A 19,645-nucleotide genomic window follows, 5' to 3' on the forward strand; every position below is an offset into this window, starting at 1 on the left:
AAGGGGAACAGCTGTTACATCTTGTTCGTACATCAAGAATTTGGTTGAGTTTTGTGAAAAATAATTAATAAACGTGTTTTTCATTGTAATACGTAAAGTCGTTATGTTATGATATTACGTATGTATTGGGTGCTACAGTGGAACGTGGTCTCAACGTTTTTTGTATTTGAATTGAATGAGTTAGAGAGACTCTGTCACACTCGTAGAAATTTATTTTACTTTTTTAGCTCCTCAGAAAAACGTTTCTCTTTATAAATATTTACATTCATATTGTAGCCTACGTACCATGCGCTCGTTTTACGTGAAACTGGAAATATTGTTTAAATTTATGCTAGTCAGCTTTAAAGTAAACGATCCTTAAGTAACCATAATGAAAGAAGCAAAGATAAATTACAAAGATAGAAGAATTATCTGGGGTCTCTATAGAGAAGAAATTGCAGTGCTGAGATTTGGACAATACGAACAGCAGGCCAAAATTAGAAAAGGAGTGAGACAGGGATGTTCATTGTCACCTGCGCTATTTAACTTATACCTACAAAGAGCACTGGACGAGGCAGAGAGCAACTTACCGGAAGCAGGAATTAAAGTCCATGGGCAGAGGATATGTAAGCTATGTTTTGCGGACGACTTAGCAGTCTTGGCAGAAAGTGAAGACCAACTACAAGAAGTGCTTAGGGAGATGGAAGTCACGCTGGCTAGATACAATCTAAAGTTAAGCAGGACCAAAACCAAGACACTCGTTGTAAGCAAAACAGGAATACCAGCACATATAACTTTGGGTAATACACAGCTGAACAATGTAGAAGAATTCACGTATTTAGGAAGCAAGATCACCACGGATGCCAGAAGCAAAAGGGAAATAAGCAGTAGAATACAACAGGAAAAAATAGCTTTCAACAAGAAGAGAAAGATATACGTTTCAAAAAACATGAGTATCAAGATTAGGATGAATCTACTCAAAACTTTTGTATGGAGCATAATGCTTTATGGTAGTGAAACTTGGACGATAGGAGCAGCAGAGAAAAAAATAATTGATGCTTTTGAACTATGGTGCTACCGTAGAATGTTAAAAGTTTCATGGGTAGACCGGGTAACGAATGAGGAGATACTGGAAAGACTGGGAGTGAAAGCAGACCTGTGGAGAATTCTAACTGCAAGGAGAAGTAAATGGGTTGGACATTTACTGAGACAAAATAATGGATTGGTAAAAACAGTTTTAGAGGGCACTGTGGAGGGGAAGAGGGGCAGAGGAAGGCCGAGGTTGAGCTATATCACCCAAGTAATGAAGGACATGGGCTGCAACAGCTACCTAGAGCTGAAGAGGCTGGCGGAGGACAGACAGAGATGGAGAGACTGCTGCAAACCAACCCAAGGGTTGATTACTTAGAAGAAGAAAGTAACAAGTAGCAAACAAAAAGTGTAAGACCTCCCACAGTGAGCATAACAGGCCGCAGGCCTTTTTCGGGGGGTGGGGTCTGGGGGGGGGGGGAGAGCCCTCCCAGCGAGCAAAGTGAGTTAAATAATATGGATGACTACGATAGACTTTACGATTGAAAGTAGGAATATTTCACGAACCATTAGGAGACTACTCATACATTTTCGGTGGTTGCTAAAGTATTCTCCTTTAATTAGGTTAAAACCGAATCGACACAGGGCGCGAGTATTTTTTATCTCGCTTAGGGCTACTCACCTAACTGAATATAAACTTAAGGAAGAAAGGGTGAGTTAATGAGTTTTGGTTTACAAAGTTGACTGTGATCATATAAAGAAAACCTTTAGGGAAATGGTGGGAAAAATAAATCGTCATCTTCGCATGATGTATCCCGAAAAATACAAATTCATACCACTTCATGGATTTGACTTTAGCAGAAATTTGTTCATCTTATATACACCCCGTTTGCCGCCTTTTTTCTCGAGGCGGGCCCTGATTGGTCAGGATCTTTGAAGACCCTTTTCCACGCGCTGGCGAGATTGTAGCCGTCTTTACGGTTGAAGTTCTTTGTCGTTTTGGCGATTTCAATTGCCTCCCTGATTATTCTCGGGTAGTAGCGGCCTTCTTTGTTCAGAGGAGAGGCGTTGTCAAAATCAATATTGTGTGTCGGTCCACTCCATTGGTGTTCCGCCACCGCTGACTGGGTGAAATGTCTATTTTTTTACTGCCCTTCTGTGCTCTTGGACTCGGCATTTCAGTGCTCGTGATGTTTGGCCGATGTAGGACTCACCGCAGCTGCATTTAATTTGATATACTCCTCCACAGATGTCATTAGGGTGGTGGTCTTTCGTGTTGACGAGGATATTCGACATCTTGGTGACGCATTTGAATCTGGTCATGATGTTGTGTTTCTGGAGAGCTCTCGCGATCTTTTCCGTGGTACCGGCGACGTAAGGTAGGATAGCGTGTGCCCTCGCCTTTTCTGTAGTAGGGCTCTCTTCATTGGTCCTTTTTGGGGCCATCCGCGACTGCTTACGTTCCATTTTGTGGAAATCTTCAAGATGTTTTCTCGCCGGAAGCCGTTCATCTGGAAAGTTTCCATTAAATGCCGTTTTTCTTTTTCGATGGAGGCAGCGTCTGAGATGGAGCATGCTCGGTGGAATAATGTTTTAATTACTCCGAATTTCTGTTGTGGGTGGTGATGGGAGTCTGCATGGAGATATCGGTCCGTGTGGGTATTTTTACGAAAAACGGAGTGTCCCAAAGTCCCATCTCCTTTCTTCTCGACCAGTACGTCTAGAAAAGGTAGGCGATTGTCCGTTTCCATCTCCATGGTAAATGTTATGGCAGCATTTTGTACGTTCAGGTGGTGAAGAACTTCTGGAGTTCATCTTTTCCGTGGGGCTATATCACAAATGTGTCATCCACATACCTCACAAAGAGTTTTGGCTTTTTGTTGAAGGACTGCAGGGCTTTCCGTTCAAAATCTTCCATGAAAAGATTGGCGATTACCGGGGAGAGTGGGGACCCCATTGCAGCACCATTTGTTTGCCTGTAGAATTTTCCGTTCCACGTGAAGTAGGAGTTTCTCAGGCAAAATTCCACCATTTTTGGGATGTCTTCTGGGAGGCCGTCACTTGTGAATGTCTTGATAATCTCTACGGCTTCACCAATTGGGATGTTTGTGAAGAGAGACACTACATCGAAACTCACTAAAATATCATCCTTGCTTATTTTGGCCTTTTTTATAATCTCAATAAAGTGAGCGGAGTTCTTTACATGCGTACACGTCTGACCGGAGAACGGTACGAGTTGCTGGGCCAAGTATTTTGCAAGTTTATGAGAGGGAGAGTCTATTGCACTCACTATTGGTCGTAGAGGGACACCTTGCTTATGGATCTTGGGTAGACCATATAATCTAGGTGGTTTGGGCGCCGGCTCGATGATCCACTTTCTTTCTTCTGGAGGGATCGAAGACTGGTTGATAATGTGTTTGATTCCTTTTTGAGTCCTGGAGGTGGGATCCAGTTTTCTTCGGAGTAAGTATCATCGTTCAGGAGACCGTTGATTTTACTAATGTAGTCTTTACTAAACTAAATAAAACTTTACTAATGTAGTCTTTACTAAACTAAAAGGACGAACGACGACATTGTTATCACACCGGCGGATAAAGGGAACGCAACTGTAGTGATGAATAAAGAAGACGCAAGGATGATATTTTAGTGAGTTTCGATGTAGTGTCTCTCTTCACAAACATCCCAATTGGTGAAGCCGTAGAGATTATCAAGACATTCACAAGTGACGGCCTCCCAGAAGACATCCCAAAAATGGTGGAATTTTGCCTGAGAAACTTCTACTTCAGGTGGAACGGAAAATTCTACAGGCAAACAAATGGTGCTGCAATGGGGTCCCCACTCTCCCCGGTAATCGCCAATCTTTTCATGGAAGATTTTGAACGGAAAGCCCTGCAGTCCTTCAACAAAAAGCCAAAACTCTTTGTGAGGTATGTGGATGACACATTTGTGATATAGCCCCACGGAAAAGATGAACTCCAGAAGTTCTTGCACCACCTGAACGTACAAAATGCTGCCATTACATTTACCATGGAGATGGAAACGGACAATCGCCTACCTTTTCTAGACGTACTGGTCGAGAAGAAAGGAGATGGGACTTTGGGACACTCCGTTTTTCGTAAAAATACCCACACGGACCGATATCTCCATGCAGACTCCCATCACCACCCACAACAGAAATTCGGAGTAATTAAAACATTATTCCACCGAGCATGCTCCATCTCAGACGCTGCCTCCATCGAAAAAGAAAAACGGCATTTAATGGAAACTTTCCAGATGAACGGCTTCCGGCGAGAAAACATCTTGAAGATTTCCACAAAATGGAACGTAAGCAGTCGCGGATGGCCCCAAAAAGGACCAATGAAGAGAGCCCTACTACAGAAAAGGCGAGGGCACACGCTATCCTACCTTACGTCGCCGGTACCACGGAAAAGATCGCGAGAGCTCTCCAGAAACACAACATCATGACCAGATTCAAATGCGTCACCAAGATGTCGAATATCCTCGTCAACACGAAAGACCACCACCCTAATGACATCTGTGGAGGAGTATATCAAATTAAATGCAGCTGCGGTGAGTCCTACATCGGCCAAACATCACGAGCACTGAAATGCCGAGTCCAAGAGCACAGAAGGGCAGTAAAAAAATAGACATTTCACCCAGTCAGCGGTGGCGGAACACCAATGGAGTGGACCGACACACAATATTGATTTTGACAACGCCTCTCCTCTGAACAAAGAAGGCCGCTACTACCCGAGAATAATCAGGGAGGCAATTGAAATCGCCAAAACGACAAAGAACTTCAATCGTGAAGACGGCTACAATCTCGCCAGCGCAGCGCGTGGAAAAGGGTCTTCAAAGATCCTGACCAATCAGGGCACACCTCGAGAAAAAAGGCGGCAAACGGGGTGTATATAAGATGAACAAATTTCTGCATCAACACTTCAGTGGACCTGAGGAAGCCAACTGGAACGTTGGCGAAATATCGTCCTACAAATGGATAAACGCGGAAGAATACCCGGAAAAACCAGCAGAATTCATCATAATCTCCGCGGAAGCCTACTTAAAATACTACTCATGTTGTGGGATATGCGTCTCCTTAAAATTCATGGGGGCTCGTCTGCCCGTAAGTCTATATTCCTACGCTAATTATCTTTTTTTGTCTTTCCCAGGGTCCTGCCAGGCCCTGTTTAGGTGCCCGAGAAGGAAGGACAAAAATAAAAGAATTAACATCAGAAAACCAATTAAACCGATCGAAATTTTCGAAGACTCGGACTGCGAAATCGTTTCGTATGACAGTTCGTCCTCTTCGCCCTGGAATTTATTGATTGTTCATCCTCCATCTCTACCGCGCATGCAGTTAATTCTTTCTGAAAAGTTACCGCCAAGCCCTCCGCCAGAGCCTGATAAAACCGCCCCTCTGCCAGAGCCTGATTACACAGCCAACACCACCTTCTTCCACCTAGGGGATCGCGGGTTCTTCCAATATTGGATATGTTTCTATGATTAAAATCAAAAAAGGTAATTATAATTTTTTTTTAATTTTTGCGCATCGTTCCCAGCTGTACCAAGTTTTTTTAAGACTGTCATTTAGTTTTTTTAACGGGGAATGAGAGAATTAATTGCAAGAAAAAGAAAACTTAATTTTACTACCTAACAAAGGAGTACCTGTGCAATACCTGAGTGTATTACTAAAAATATCCCAGTGATATCTTTTGTCAGCACTTATATTCTACAGTAATATAAATTTACATTTCCCAAACAAGAAAAAAAAATTAAATCCACTTAAATGTTTCCTAACATATTGACAATCTAATGTGCCTACACTCAAGCAGCAGTTCCATTTCTTTAAAAGAAATTATAATGTTCACGCCATCGGTAACAGTTGCTTAAAAATTACGCCGAATTGATTTTTCCATCGATTCCCCAAGTGATGGGGAAAATACCTGTGAGACATAGAATATAATAGTTCATGACATCATTTTCACGGTCCCAGAAAATCACACCAGTCACTTTCTATACCAGAGGCAGAGAGAAGAGGTAATGGCAGAAGGGTTTGAGGTAATTTCTGTAACTCGGTACACCACAAGAGAATAGGTTGATTACGGAGGTGGAAGACACCCCAAGCTCATTAAGTCGAACAATGAATAATGAATTAGGAGAGAGCGGGTAATAAGGTACACTTAGGCATTTTTATTTCATATCTTTCAATTGAAAACTTCAGCGAAAGAGACAATCATACTATTTTGAAGGAAATTCAATTTCTCACAAATTCTTTGATTCATATTTGGAATATTTAACTTAATTTGAAAGGTAAACCTATTTTACACAACCCTTACACTGCCATTGCTATTTTCCTCGCTTTCTCCCAGGGAGAAAATTAGTCGGCGGGTCCCGGGCGGGTGACTCCCTGGCACCCGTCCAGGGTGCGACAAGTTTCTCCAATCGCGTTACAGATTTGAGTCGGGAGAAATATTTTCTCCAGGAGAAACACTTTCTCCGTTACTGAGAGAATATTTTCTCCGTTACCGGGAGAAACGAGTTACGGACTTCAGTTGGATGAAACGGGTGCTTCACGAGTCTATTTTCTCCCAACTCGGGAGAAAACGAAGTTACAGACAGAGGCCCCTGCTGAGACGGTGATATCATTAGCTAATTGCTACACGTTGATTTCTTCATCTTCATTTCCATGCGCTGCAGTTCTTAATGTGCATGGTGAAGAGTGCCTATGGCAGCATATCCTTGTCCGACACTGCTGCGATTTTTCAATTTCATTATTCTGTATTTGTCAGTGTTAAATGCCACCATTTGATTCTGGTGGAGCTAGTATTAAATTCTATTTTTTAGTGAGGTAACATTATATATGGCAAGGAAACAGGAAGAGGTGCATCATTAGGGAGGAAATTTAGATAAACTGCTTCTTTGTTGCTTATTATACCTACTTACGAGTTGGATCTTTGAAATTAAACGAGAGCCACTGGTAATAAAATAAATGGTAATATATATTTACGAAATATTCAAGTAAATTGAGAGTTACCGTTTCCATGTTCTGGCCGGGAAAATACAAAGGAAAGCAGCTCGATTCGTCTAAAAATTGATACGAGCGAACAGAAATCGCTGCACAGTTTTCACACAAATTAGACTGGGATCCGCAAAAGATTCTGAGGCTACGCGCTATGCTTTGATTCTTTGAGATGCTCAGAAATGATGTATTTCAGAGCGACGCGGAGAAAATCACCTTAGAACCTCTGTATGTTTCTAGGTCCTACAGAATGGAGATAAAGTGGTCTCTTGGTAATCTGGCAGATATCGGACCAGGGAACTGCCGGATCCCTGGAAATCACTTATAATTACGCAATTAAACGGCAGAAGCTATGTTTTATTCTGTACCTACAAGTATAAAATGTATCTTATTGTACACTGAATTAGTGCTTACACGTAGATGGAGTGCCTACGCAAGGTAAAACTACAATATTTAAAAATTAAACTTACATTATATTATGTACTGAATTGTTTCGTATCAATAATCCACACTATTCGATTGAAGCAGAAGGCTCCCTTCTCAGTACTACTATCACTGCATGCCCTATTTTCTGAGTTGGACTAGATTAACCAGCATAGCAGGCTACTTGAAATTACCGAGCTATTTATATGCACCTGTATAAAAACGCCGGATTACTGGCAGTACCGGAGAATTGAAGTTCCGCATTATAGAGGGAGCACTGTATCAAGAGAGATATTTTGCCGTCTGTATAGGTATAGGACTTCATGTTCCTCCGAAAAATAAAGTAATACTCAGCAGTGACATACTGTGCTTGTTCTCTGTGAAAGGCTGTACCCTAACACCCCCCTCAACACGCCTATAATAACGGTTGACGAGGTAATATGTGAATTTGGATGTAGATTAACTTACGTTATCGGAAAAGGTGATGATGGCTGTCGTGAATAATTGGCGTTTTCCTTCAAAATATCCTAGCCACTTTAAGAAAATGATGGTGAAGTTTTGGATTCAACGATTGCAACGGACGAACCTCGAGTCGATCACCAAGGCTGCTATTATGGATGGAATAGCATTATGCTATTCTTCATTATTGCAACCGATGTTGCTATAATATAGCGTATTGCAACGCCTATGCTATTTGGTATTACGAACGGTTGCAATTCGTGTTTTTACTACACCGGAAGACGTAATTCTCAGAATAGCATAGGCCCGTTGCTATTTACTATTATGAACGGCGAATTGCAACCGGTAGGCTTGCTATAATATTACGCGGTCTTCGATGCCGAGCAATTCGGTATTGCAACCAGAAAACGTGCGCATTGCGATGTCGAATTGTTTTTCTGAGGTTAAAGTAACCTAATCAAGCATTGAAAAATGGAATAATAGCCAAAAATAAAATGATATCAGCTTTATTTTAATTAAATAATAGTAGCATAAGTGATGAATATTTAACTAGTTAAGTGATTTGGTTAGGAATTAACATTCGAGCTTAATATATGAAGCACAAGCTTGCTTCATCGACAGTACGAAAACAATAACAATTAATGCAAAGAATCACTACCATTAGCCCAAATTTTACGCGTTTTATTCATATTTACAATTCATAATTTTATTTCATCACTTGACTTGCTACTAAAAATATCCTCAATGTAGGCTATCAGGTCGATTCTTGAAAAATTTCAAGCTTGTGTTAACACACTAACTCGCCAAATATATTAATAGTTATAGCTTTCAATGAAAACCATATATTACCATAATAATACCATATACTTTGATCAGCCGTTCATTTCCTCAATTGGACAGTATATACAAATACATGCAACGAGTCGAAATTGTTTCCCCCACTATTCGCTGCCTTCTACAATTAAAACTAAAAATTTACTAAATTATAAACACGGGCAGTCGACTTGAATTACTTGCTTGAAAACAAAGGATTTCTCCGAACACCAATAAAGTTTCCGAACAAATATGATTCACCACAAACGTTAAATGGAATATCCATGCACTACATCATTAATGCAATATATATCACGTGGAATTGAATACAAATTGTTTCCTCTATAGACAAGTAAGTTATTCACACAATTAAGTTTCAGTTTATCGGCACAGTTCAGGGTCTATCAAAAATTTCCGTGAGCACATAATAAAATCAGCTGATACGAAAACAATGATAACTGACACAACAGCACTTTCCACACGATTCACTATTGCTAGATTCACTTTTTCACAGCTGTTCCATCCATCCTCAAATTCACCATCACCTCCCTCTGCTTTTTCCAAATATGCAGCTGAAATATCGATACTATTCTATCATAATACATGAAAGCACAGCTGTGACGTTGCCACCTACTTCATTTCCTAAACAGAGAATGAACACTGAAATTAGGGAGTCATATAATATATAGATAACATTAGAAACGAAAGCTTCTAGTTCATACAGTAAAACGATATCGTCACGAGCAATACAATAAAAGTTGATACATATTAATTCTGATATGCAACAAACAACTTCGAAGCCTCACACATTTACGAAGAAAATCAAACATATTTAGCTTTCAATGATTATTTCGCATAGCATATACCTCACGGTAAAGGACCGATCGGATATAGGTAAATCATTGAATATTTATGTCCGATAAATCATCATTATAACAACGAAATTATGACCTAACCCACCTGTCTGAAGCCATTGGGAAATTATCACAACCACAACAAACAGCTGATTTCTTAAATGAGATTTTCAAAGCGTATTATATATTTCCAAGGTTTAATATAATTTTTAAATGTAAATAAAGCAATTATTTATAATTTCAAGTCAATATTCCGTAAAATACAGAAAAATATATAAAATATCTTCTCCCTCATTGGTTACGCAAACTGTTCAGAAAGTTTTTCATACGGGAAGAGGCGGAGCTTCCAAATAGCTCGCGCAAGAAATAGCATGCTGCTATTCCGAACGAAAGTATTACTACGCTTCATTCCAGTGGCGGTTTGCCCATAAGGACTCTCGGACGCCGCCCCTCCCAAATATTTGAAAAAGTAAAAAAATCCATTAATTTATAATTATACATTGATTAATGAAAGTGTTTTTCAGTCCCATACATCGAAAGTGTTGGAAAAAACGAAAAGAAATAGCGCGAGAAGTTCGTATTTGTAGCCGTGGGGCGCTGGCCAGAACGTCCCAATCCATCCCCATGCAGTCATATGGAGAGTGGTAGTGGTGGGGGCTGCTGGTGCTATGACGCGTCTAACATAGTGCCTTAGGGAAGCCTTGGGACGTCGTCCGAGATTGCGCAGAGCGACGAGTGAGTTGACATCGCTGCGCAGGCCGGCGGGCGTATAATCTGGCGTCTACTTGGTGCTGCCCGTGCTGCCACAGAAAAGGGACCTACGGAATCAGAATGGTCACTGTACTGGGTGTAGTTATACGATTTTAATTTTTAATTGCTGGTAGGTATTGCTACAGTAAATAAATTATCCCATTATGCTTGCGTTTTTTGGTGTTTGAATTCCGGAACACATAAAATCCAACCAGTTAAAGGCCGTATTGACGAAGGAAAACTATTCTCGAGTATTTGCCACAGTTCTGTTATGATTACGAATTTCAAGAACCGTTGGGAAACTAATATTATAATATTTAGGCCTTAACAATGTATTCATATCTTGCCGATGATTAGAAATGCGGTACCTATTTTTCAGATTAATTTATCATAAGACCTGCAGTATTAGGAAAAATCAGTTAACATTCCCCACTGATTTATAATTTAAGAAATAGGTGCGTGCGTGATAGGGTGAATGATTAAACATGATTTAAACCGTAAAACGTGACTTTAAATAGAGTCATCCAATGAATGTCAAGAAGTGCCGCGTACAATGCACCTTTTGTGTGTAGGTTCATCATTTTTCTAGCCGTCCTTGTTGTATTAGTTCATGTTCACCTAATTCATCAGCGGCAGAGCGGTAGCTGTCTGACGGAAAATGTCCACTTGGGTCTGATTTAAGTGGCTTCGAAGAGTTCATGTGGCTTCAAGAGTTCATTGCGGAGATCCTTACAGCTCCCATCTGTGGCTCAGAGTCGTCTTCTTTTACGATCTAGAATTTATATATTATTATATCATGGCAATGATTTCGAAGTCATGGTTATTCAAAATGCGACCCGTTGGCGTCTCGTGTGTTTACCACATATGAATCTTAGACTCAAGGAGATGGTCCGTGACGTCCTTTGTTTGCTTGAATGCCTTTGCTGACCTTAAATTCGTCCCTCAGCTGAATCAGCATTAGTGGACCACGACTTCTATCTCCCTTGAGTCGTCCTTATAGTAACGGCAAGACTCTCGGAAAGAACGGAGTGAAATAGTTCAGACATCATTTTCGAGGAGTTAACTGTGCGTAATTGCCGATTAAGAAGTTTCTTAGTGCTGTGTGTACATTCAAGAAGACAATTTTGAATTAATCAACAGTGCTCGTTTTTTTTTAGGGAAATTTAGGGAAAAATTGTCCCAATTCTGTGTCCAGCCACCTTGTTCTATTTGGTGGTATTTTTCGTCGGCCTATTTTGTGTCGTCCCTTGTTTATTTATAGACTAGTGCCCTTGCCATGTGTTCAATCGGAAAGAAATTGTTGTCCGGCGCTGATTTCAACGAACGCGTAATTGATCACTTTGCTGGACAAAAGGAAAGAAGGATGACTTCTGCAATGTAACTAAAGGCATGTGAGTATTTCAGATTTTGTTAAAAATGTGTGAGAAATGTTTAATTATTGATTTTAAATCATACTGTATTCAAGAATCATCGCGAACACCGCCATCAAAGTTTACATCTGCAATAGCAAAGCGCGCGCATTCTAGTAGTGTTTGTTGCCTAGTGGAATTCAGTGAACTCCCCTCCCTCCTCAGGTGTTACAAGTGTCATTGCTACCCAAATCATTGCAAATGTTGTATAGATTTGACAAATAACGTATTATGATTGCAAAACGAACAACAAAAGTGTATTGCGGGCATATCCGCACGAAGAATGTATGCGATAAAACCTAAAGTTACGTATTTTCGTTTGTACTTGCAAAATATCGCAGCAAATAAATTTTTATTCTTCAAGATCATTGATCAGTATAATCGAGAGTCCGGAATAAGCCGATCCGTATGACCGAGAGTCTATGGCATTTAGTATTTATTAATCAAGCTTTATTAGGAAAACTAGGTATTTTTGTTGAAAAAAACGGAACATATGGCATCACAAAATTTAATTCCTAGATTGCCGTAAAACTTAATAAAATACACGAAATATTAAAAAATTATGACCCCCCGGTGGAGTGCGCCCCCCCTAGCATTTGACTCACGAGCCGCCACTGCTTCATTCATAATACGGGGTCGTTGCTATAATGACCCGCAGAATAGCGTATGCTATTTTTTGCAACGCTTATCCATAATAGCAGCCCAAGTCAAGTATCAAATCACTATCATATTTGTAAATCTTTATTCAAGGCTAAAGGTCACATTAAGACCCACATTCCCTGACCAAAGAAATGAACAACCAGAAATGGAAGCTGTGGAACCAAAGCAATGGAAGAAACCCATATTCGATTATTTTTTAATAAAATGAGATCTTACCTCTACTTGTCAATCTGTCTACTGCACTGGGTGGACTACAGCTTAAGTGGCACTACTTGCTCCTCTTCCTCCCACACTTTCTCTGTGATCGAGGTAAGGGACTTACGAGTCATGAAGCATCCAATATACCTTCAATTTCTTAATTTATTCGGCGTAAACGCATTTAACTTCTAACTTTAGGGATGGACATAACTCTTTGCAGCCGGAAAAACCTCTTATCAGCTGCACAAAGCTTCCAGAACGATAAGGATGGAGGTTGAGCAATAGCGACCATTTATCTCTTCCCCAAGCTATCTAATTTTTATCGCCCGCCATGATCGTTTCACATCAATGTTTTGCTCGTCAGTTCTTCGTGTTTGAGAATATATTGGCCGCGATTGTATCTTTCACAGGACCAAAATTATAAATAAATTTGATCGTAATAGTAATTTTACTGATTACTTTTTCGAAGAGTAATTTGTAATAATTACACAATTGACAATACTTGCTATTTTAATTGAGGCAGATTTCTCCTCATAGTCCTCCCATCACTGAAACATGGCCATTGCCCGTAATGTCAGCACCACTCTTTTCATCAGCAGCTAAGCATCCCTTCCCATCCTTTCGTGCGTTTTCCGCTCATCATAGAAGTGACCTACGCTCGTACCTTCTTTGATGGCTAATCTGAATAGGGTGGTTTCCTTTTATTTTTTTATTGCCTATAATGAAATATTATTATTCCTGGAGTACTTAATTCACGCTTTCAGATTTTTAATGACAATCTCTATTTTTCGCGATTAAATGAAAAGTGAAAATTTTCAAGCGCGCGAAAACGCGACGGCTAGGTATGAATGCTGGGAAAACCCCATGTGACGTCATTCCAAGGCCAAGACAGCGTCTAAATGAGGAAAATACTCCACATGAGTGCACTATGAGTCGTCTTTCAATGAACTCTTAGTTTTGACAATTGAGCGCGAAATTAAACGGAAAGGCGTCATTTTACGTCCGCCGTGGATCTAGCTGTCGAAACAATTTTTTTGCATGATGCTACAAATCGCAGTCTTGGGAGCCAAGACGAGCAAAGAACTTATAATATCAATTGATAAATTTTCCTCCATTTGTTCAAAACAGGAATAGGAAACGTTTTGTGGGCGTACTCATCTCGGGAATCCCACCGGGTTAAATTATCCATATTAGCAGCCCTGAAGATGAGCCCCGAGTAGGAGCGCGCAACGTTGACTGATACGGATGAATTAACCCGGTGGGAATCCCGAGAAGAGTTTACCCAAATCATTCGCCGGGAAAGCATCAAATCGTATTTCATGGCAAACTTTTTGATTGTTTTTTTATTATAAAGCGATGGTTACCTCTAAAAATGCGCTCCCCTCTTGTCATTTCTCTTTGGATGGCATAGGTGCGAGAAAGCGCTTATTCCAATGGTATATATTCTAATGGCAGAGTTAAATGCGCTTATTCCGAGTTGTGAACCTCAATAATGATCTAACGCGTAATAAACATATTCGGGAAATAACCGGTCAAGCTAATCGTAAAATGGGTTTTGTTAAAAGAATGTTAGGAAAGTGCGACGACAAAGTGAGAGAAATTAGCTACTTTTCCCTCGTTAGACCACATTTAGAATACGCTGCCAGTGTTTGGAACCCTCACGAAAAAGGCTTAATAACAGAGTTAGAACGCGTGCAAAGAAGAGCTGCCAGGTACGTGAAAGGTCGTTACGATAGTCTTGTTAGTGTAATTGACCTCTTAGATAAACTCGGATGGTAATCTCTGTCGGGCCGTAAATTGAAAAATAGACTAAACCTTTTAGATAAATTCAAGAGCAGAGCCTTTTCTAACGTAGTAAGTCATATCTTACGGGCGCAAACATACTACGGAAGATCAGATCATATAAATGAAGTAAGAGAGATAGATTGTATAACAGACAGATTCAGAATTTTTTTCCACGATCTATAAGAGATTATAATGGCAGGGATAAAACTCATAAATAGATTAGAAGACTTGTAGTGTAACCTACTAACCTATGTAAAACTTAATGCATGTTTCTAAATTTTATTATTATTTCTAACAGCATATGGTAGTATAATTTGTTAGTATGCGTGACGTTTTTTGGACCGTGTGGTGTGCATGTGGGAGTCCAATCGCATGCTGGAGATTGATCATCTTTGCCAAACACTCTAGAGGTGGCTCGCACGGTATTATGTAGATGTAGATGAAATGAAGTTAGGCAATAGGAGCGGTAATGACTGGGTGGAAGTCCTTTCTCAAAGGAGTCAAATGGGAGACAAGCCGTGCCCACCTGTGTGTTTTTCACCCAGTTTGACCTTCATGGGCTAACGCAATAGAGATTATAAGGTCCCTCGTGGAGAGGAACGAGTGAGCAACTTTTTTAGTGTTCGGTAGGGGGTGATCAGTCACAAGCATGCATCAGGATTCTCAAATACACACCACTCAGTCCAATAAACGTTACGCATGATAACAAATTATGCTATCACATTTATGTAGGTTAGTAGGCAGCACTAAAAGTTATCTCATCTATTTGTGAGTTATAATGCTGCCGTTATAGTCCCTCATTGATCGTGAAACAAGAATACCTCATTCATTCACACAACGCCTTAAATGTAATCATTCAAATAAACTCAGAGGTAAGGATAGCATATCGTCTTAAGCAATACCATGACTTTCTTGGACGACCGTGAAGACTTCCACATTAGCAGTGCTATAATTATCTTTTATGGTATATCTAACCAAAATAATAATAATTCTTCCATTTTCTCTGCGAACCCATTACTCTCATGCACACGTCCATTTGCAGTAGGTACAGAGTGTGATATTTGTCTCGTAGTGGCATCCATCTGGCAGACACATCTTTCCCTGGGAAACAAAATGATGTTACTACTCAAGCTTCAACATTCGTGACCTCTGAGAATCATCAGAAATTAAAGTTCCCCTTGCCTTTCATTCCAACAGATACTCCTATCCAGGGGCGGATCCAGGATTTCTTTCTGGGAGGGGCACAAGGTTACCTTGTTATACAAAATGAACGAAATGATAATGGGACCGTATTAAAAATCTAGCATATTTTTAAGGGTCTGGGGGGGGCACGTGCCCCCGTGCCCCCCCCCCTGGATCCGCCTATGCTCCTATCTCCCTCCACTTTATACTTGAGTCTTTGTTTCGGTATCTGCAGTCTCTACAATGTACTTGTTTTTGGTGGTATTAACGCCCTCAATTACCTTTGAAGTGGGGCCTGATTGCCTCTCTTTCTCTCTATCTCTCTCTCCCTCTCTCTCTATTTGTGTTGTTTTGAAGTTAATCACGCTTTTCCACGCATTTATTTACTGGATGTCTCGGTTCCCACCGATGCCCTTTCTTCCAAGCCATCATGCATCTCTTGTCTAACGAAGCGATCCCAGTATCTGTCAGTGCGGCATCGAATATTCGTATTTTTGAAAGTCATTCTATGCCTTTGGTTCAGGTAATGCTCTTATTCGGCATCGATAAGTCATTGGTGGGTATAGACCAGGGACGCAATAGAATTCTGGTGATAGAAACTCAAACCTTACCAACTAAAAATGACTTCAGGGCGGTGATTCTCGTTCTCCTTTCGCTCGGGTCCTCGCTTCGCTACGGCAACTCGAAGCGTAGCGAAAATTGTCTCCGCGATTATTCTCGTTCTTTTCGCTCCTCCTATCGCTACAGTTCGGGTAACTTCGTTCTCTTAGCGAAATACTGTGATGTAGGTAATAAAGAATACCCGTAAGTGGATAATTCTCATACCAACAATTGAACGCGAAAAGTGAAACAAACGAAAGTCGGAATTGGAAAATCGAGTGTGGAGTATGATGAAAGGTTTGTTTACGTTTGTTTTGAAGTGATGGTTAGCCTTAAGAACGAAGATGAAGCCAATATTTTCGGTTTTAATCGTTGACGATTAATATGGACAATCATCTGTGTGTCGTTAAATAAAAGTACTCGCGTCGATTTGTGAATATTTAGTAAGTAAAATTGTTAATTTTATGAGTGCTGCGATACGAGTGAACCATAAATTACACGGAGATAATGAATGACTATTTGTGGATCGAATGAAATTGGAGTTCCTTTGCAAGAAATAGTGGTAAATTAACCCTGTTTGTGCTTATTACACGGGAACGAAGATTCTCATTTGTATTGTGAAACCAATTGAAATGGCTTTCTATTGAGTAGACCACCAGAGCGATTTTAGGAACATTTTGTGGCTACAATGTAATCATAATGACGATAAATTTTAATCATACTTTTGCAGTAAGATATATCTTCTTAGCGTAAGTTTGGCCCCTACGCTATCATATCATCATCTCTGCGTTCCTTACGGAATTAAGAATACCTTGCAAGTTGTGAATAATCAAAGCCTTTCCTGTTTTCAAAGTACTCACCATGGCCATAATTTCAATAACAGAATTTATAACCAACCACCGTCTAATAGACAAATTAATCTGTGTTCATTATAAATGATAACGTGCAGAATGACTTCTGTCACACTGAAGATGTCATTGTTATGAACAATTAATTCATAAGTAATTCCTTTGATTATTTTGTGTTTTTATAGAAACATTTTCAGTTTTATTAAAATGTTCACAATAAGGAGGTATCTTTAGGCATATGCCACTCATGTAAGACACGAAGAGAATTGAGCCATATAATAGTCAGCTAGCAGCAGATATTTCATAACTTTAAATTATCTCATCTTATTTATGACTATATATATACTGTTGAGAAGCAATACATTTCATGAAATCCATAATATCTGGCAAATAAAATTTAAATAAGGGACAGAACTAAGTTTAAATTTCTTCATTAGAGAGACAAAAACCTGTTGAAACTGTTGCACATACTGTGAACGTTAGAAAATATCAATGATTCTGATAAATATTCTGAAATATTGTTACTGGGTGATTTTAACTTACCGCAGATTGTGTCCTGGGATTTTTTGGAATCTAATGATTTAATGACTAGAACATTAATAACTCCACCTGATAGAACTCTACCATATGTGTTGCGGATATCATTCACCTGCATAAGCTGTAGATAGTATTAGAAGGTATTTGATAAACTACTTGATTTAATTTTTACCAACACATGTTCAGTGACAACTTCCCAGGAATGCTGCTCTCTTCTTAGTTGTGACGTCTATCATCCTGCACTTAATATTTCCTGCACTCTTAAGAGTCACATGAAGTATACGGACTTTGTAGTGTCTAATATAACTTCAAGAAATGTGATTTTGTCTCATTGAACAATTATTTACTGAAAGTTAATTGGTGCAATAAACTTGAAAAGCTCTCTACTAATGAGGCCTTTGATCATTTTTACTCAATAATATATCAAGGTCTACAACAGTTTACTCCAATTATAACTATTAAGTCCAGCAACTATCCCCATTGGTTTAGCTATGAACTAAGAAAAATGATTAGTGTAAAAAAGTCACTTAATAAACAAACTGGTTTACATCGTGATTACGTTAGATTTTCAGAAATTAGGTCTGAATGTGCCAAATTGATAAAAATCTGTCACAATAGTTATATGTCTCAATTGGAGGCATCAATTACTGGTAATATTAAGCGCTTTTGGAGTCATGTAAATGCAATAAGACGTACGGGTAGATTACCAAATTTAATGTGTTTTCAAGATCAAATTGTTGACTCGAGTGAAGGGATAGCCAATTTATTTGCTAAATATTTTTCACAGTGTATAGGAAACATGATAATGCTCCTATTCCAGGCTACTCATTACATTCTTCTTTTACTATAGCATCGTTAATGATTTCAGTTAACGAAATTGAACATTAACTTGGTAATCTTGATCTAAACAAAGGCTCTGGTTCTGATGAGCTTCCTCCCCTATTTTTGAAGATGTGTCTAACCCCATTACTGTATCCACTAATCATACTTTTTAATAAATCCCTCAGTAGTGGCATCTTCCCTGACTCCCTAAAATCCACTTACATAATACCTGTGCATAAAGAGGGTAAAAGAAATATTATCTCTAATTATCGCCCTATTTGCCAAACTATCAGCATTGGCCAAAGTTTATGAATCACTGGTTGTAGATAAACTTAGTTCTACTATTAACAGCATAATCATTCCAGGAGAACATGGTTTCATTAAAGGTCGCTCAACTTTGACTAATCTTCTTACTTTTCAAAACCATTTGCTGAAAGCTATGGAAAATGGTACTCAAACAGATGTCATCTATACCGATTTTCTAAAGCATTTGACTCGGTCAATCAAAAAGTTCTCCTGGTGAAACTGAAGTCACTTGGCTTTACAGGCACAATAATTACCTGACTCGAAAGCTATTTATCTAATAGATCACTTGTGGTTAATATTAATTCCTCAAAATAAAAAATTTTTTATGGTACTTCTGGAGTTCCACAAGGCTATCATTTGGTTCCGATGCTCTTCAATGTGTTTATAAATGATATCACGGATGTCCTTGACCCTGTTTCTTCTCTACTCTATGCAGATGACCTAAAGATTTTCCAAACCATTCATTCTGAAATGGACTCTGTGTATTTACAAAACAGTCTACAAAGGCTTGAAAAATGGTGTAGTCTCAACTATCTGAATTTGAATATTAAAAAGTGCTATACTGTTTCCTTCCATAGAAAAAAAAGCCATTTCAATTTCAATACAAATTAAATGGAATTGCTCTTTCACAACAATCCCATATAAAAGACTTACGGGTAATATTTGATTTCAAGCTTAACTTTCTGCAACACCTGAATTATATTCAAGCAAAATCGTTTAGAGCTCTATGCCTTATTTCAAGATTTGTTAAAAACTTTAATAGTATTGAAATTTACAAAGTGCTGTATACTTCTTTAGTCAGATCAAACTGTGAGTACAGCTCTGTTGTATGGTCTCCTTTCTATGTCTCTCACATTAATACCTTAGAGTCCATCTAAAGGAAGTTTGTTTGAATGGTTTCGATAAAGTTTCGACTATTTGATAAGGACTATAGCTATTCTGCCATATTGCCTTTGTTTAATGTTCCATCCA

The 19,645-nt window shown here is 39.2% G+C and overlaps 1 protein-coding gene across 1 annotated transcript in view; it reads right to left on the reverse strand.

The window, feature by feature from the left end:
- The window catches only part of LOC124161586, a 50,434-nt gene extending 37,603 nt beyond the window's left edge, over nt 1-12,831 (reverse strand). Inside the window, exon 1 of the mRNA XM_046537966.1 lies at nt 12,612-12,831. The gene's annotated coding sequence lies outside the window, so the exon portion shown is untranslated. The remainder of the gene's footprint in view (nt 1-12,611) is intronic.
- Nucleotides 12,832-19,645: the final 6,814 nt, after the last annotated feature.

The sequence above is a fragment of the Ischnura elegans genome, chromosome 6, assembly GCF_921293095.1.
Source record: "Ischnura elegans chromosome 6, ioIscEleg1.1, whole genome shotgun sequence".
In the NCBI taxonomy this organism is placed as follows: domain Eukaryota; kingdom Metazoa; phylum Arthropoda; class Insecta; order Odonata; family Coenagrionidae; genus Ischnura; species Ischnura elegans.